Source organism: Dipodomys ordii, unplaced genomic scaffold (genome assembly GCF_000151885.1).
Source record: "Dipodomys ordii isolate 6190 unplaced genomic scaffold, Dord_2.0 Scaffold78, whole genome shotgun sequence".
NCBI lineage: Eukaryota > Metazoa > Chordata > Mammalia > Rodentia > Heteromyidae > Dipodomys > Dipodomys ordii.
This window is the reverse complement of record NW_012267294.1, coordinates 4,816,998-4,820,543: the sequence shown is the minus strand read 5'-3', so window position 1 is coordinate 4,820,543 and position 3,546 is coordinate 4,816,998.

Sequence of the window (3,546 nt, the reverse complement as noted above, 5' to 3'; positions counted from 1 at the left end):
TAAAGCAGAAACAAAGTAAAGACTGTTTCTGAATTTTTAAATTCTTCCTGTGTGACTGTGAACTCTTAAAAGTAGTCTTAAATGGTCTAGGAAAGTTACCAATTAAATAAAAGGCTGTTTATGTGAACAACTGTCAATATTATAGTTTTCCATTTTATTCATTCATTTTACTTAACATGTATAGAGATAGTTTTTTTCATATTGATTCCTAGATGTGTATTATTTCTGATGAAAAAGTTTTCTGAAATGAGCTATGGTGACTCATGCCTATAATCCTAGTGACTCTAGAGGTGGAAATCAGAAAGATCATTATTCAAGGGCAGTCTAGGCAAAAAATTAGTCCGTCCTCATCTCAACTAATAAACTGGGCATGGTGGAACACATGTGTCATTCCAGAAGGCATGAATAAGAGGACTGTGATCAAGACCAGCTGGGACAAAAGCATGAGATCCTATGTCAAAAATAAAAGTTCAATGGTATGGCTTAATGGTTAGCACAAGTCACTCATACCTCAACCTCAATACTGAGCAAAAAATAAACAAAAACTTTCCTGAAACTTCCTAACATGTCAAACTTCATGGAGAAGTGAACAATCTAAATAGTCAAAATACAGTAGAATATTTGAAGAAGGTGAATCAATCAATATTTGAAGAAGGTGAATATGGTCTTATTGCTATAGGCATAAATTGATAGTCTTATATACCTATCTAATATTTCCAATTATATACTATAATAACTAATATCACACTTACTGACATTCATAGACATGAAAGATGCTACTTTAAAAAAAGCAATACCACCTTCAAACCCTAAGCTTCCAGACTTCAGTTTAATATAAATATGTGTCTATTTCTTTTCCCTTAGAAAGCCATAGCTACCCATATACTTTTTCCTTCATCATAGGACAGACCTACTGAAGGTACTGTCCATTTACTTCTTTACAGAAAGAAAGCAGAACACATTTTAATTCATTACTCAGAGTCATAGACTTGGGGTCACAATCATATTGATTAATAAGACCAATTGACAAGGGAATGTAAATTGAGAAGAGCAAATTTACTTGATTGGCTAAATTTACAGCCTCTTCTGAGTCCAAGTTTACAAGTATATGGTTTTCCTCCACTTTACACAGACTTTTACTATCATAATGTAGCAACCCAGAGAACTGGAGAAAAACAACACATATGATCACTTACATCCATATTTCAAGTAGCCTTAACAGGAATTATTTGCTAATTTGGAAGTAAGCCAATATCAAAGTCATGTAAATTGAGTACAAGAATAATTTTCAACAGTCTTTAAATGTGGACTAGATCTTTGACCTGGTATAATTAATTTGATCTGATTAATAGAGCTGACAAATGGCTTTTGTGGTTTAAATAGAAAGGAATATAAGACAAGGGAAGAGGAAATAAATGGTAGTTTTCTGGTGACCAGGAAGATATGACTTGCTTTAACAACCTGCTTAAATAAATAAGTTTGCCTTAGGGTATTTGGGGACTGTGCTATTGAAACAGAAGATCTATTGGCACTATTAGTTCTTCTAGCAGGCCAGCATTTGCTCAGCTAGTTCTAATGCCAACGAATGGTAGATACAAAGAAAATGTGCGGAAAGAGAAAGGGCTAACCACCTGGACTTTTATCTCTTGAGAGAGAAATAAAGGCCTGAAATTCTTTGTTGTCAACAGAGATGTCTTCCCTGCGTCCTTCTTACCTATTCACCAGTCAAGCAAAGCCTACCAATCTGGTTATATCCCTTTTGATGCTCCAGTGTTCAGATCAGTACGACTAGTGGGCTATTTTCTCCTAGATCAGGCCTTGATTTAAATCCTTAATGTCTGTGGGCATTAAATAATTGGTCATGAATTAGGAAGAATTAAAATACAAAATGGCCAGGCACCTAGCTACTCAGGAGGCTGAGATCAGAAGATTCTAGTTCAAAGCCAGTGGGGCAGGAAAGTCCATGAGACCCTTTTTTTTGGGGGGGGGGTCCGGTTGTGGGGCCTGAACTCTGGGCCTGGGCGCTCTTCCACTCAAGGCTAGCACTCTACCACTTGGCCACAGCGCCACTTCTGGCTTTTTTCTTTTTGCTTATGTGGTGCTGAGGAATTGAACCCAGGGCCTCATGCATGCAAGGCAAGCGCTCTACCACTAAGCTAACTTCCCAGCCCACCATGAGACTCTTATCTCCAATGAACTACTCAGAAAATCAGAAGTGGTACAGTGGCTCAAGTGGTAGAGTGCTAGCCTTAAGCTGAATTGCTGAGAGACAGCATTCAGGCCCAGAGTTCAAGCCCCATGACCAACACACACACACACACACACACACACACACACAAACTAAATGATTGCTATAGTCATAGTCAGGACAGGCTACACAATATGTACTTTCCAGTACACAGTGGAAACAAGAGGCATTTGTATAAAAATCAGGGTTTCAAGACAGAAAAAAAATCAAAGAATTAAACTATTTTCAGAGCCCTTCTAAGCACAGAGGTCTGAACATACACATACACCCCAAGCCTGTAGTGCTAGCCCTGTCAGTAACTACTGAAGGAAAAAAACTAGCAATAGCACCCACAGTATGAAGTGCTTGCTTGAACATTCTATTAAAGCCACATGGTCTAATAGTTGAACTACTACATCAAAATTTACTAGATCTGGGAAGGAAGCTTAGTTCTATTGCCTCTGAAAGGGAATCTAGAAAATAGAAAGTAAATAAGCCATCCTAGGAAGGAAGAAAGGCATCCTGTGTGGAAGAGGACAGCTCCTTTCTCTTCAATAACATTGCCTCAGACTATAACCAATGCATACTGCTGGAAAATTTAGTCATAACTGGTTTTTCTGTCTTCAGTGTATCCTCTCCAAGTCCCACAATGGCCCCAAAGAAATTAGGTAAAAACTACACAATAGATCCCAACTGGACTTCTAGATAAGATTGAATTACCTCACCTCAGAAAGCTAAATACAGACCTTCCCTACGACGCAGCTATACCACTCCTAGGCATCTACCCTGAGCAACAGGAACCAGGACACAAGGACACGTGCACCTCCATGTTCATTGCAGCACTGTTCACAATAGCCAAGATATGGAAGCTACCAAGATGCCCCATTGCAGATGCATGGATCCAAGAATTGTGGTACCTATACACAATGGAATATTATGCAGCCATTAGAAAGGACAAAATATTTTGCAGGGAAATGGATGGAACTAGAGCAAATCATATTGAGTCAGGTAAGCCAAGAGCAAAGAAACAAACAGCACATGGTCTCCCTGATATGTGGATGCTAAAGCCAAAATGCAAGGAGATATGACAAAGTAAAGAGGAGTTGAGAAAAAAGGACTTCCACTCATTTTGTTGTATCATTGCTAAATGACTCCATGTTCTTGACCACACACAATATATATGTGTGTGTGTACATATATATGTGTATATATATGTGTATATATATATATGTATACACACATATGTGCACATCTAAGGGAAGCTAGGAGGAAGACAGAATCAGAGGGAAATGGGAAAACATACAACAGTGGGACCCATC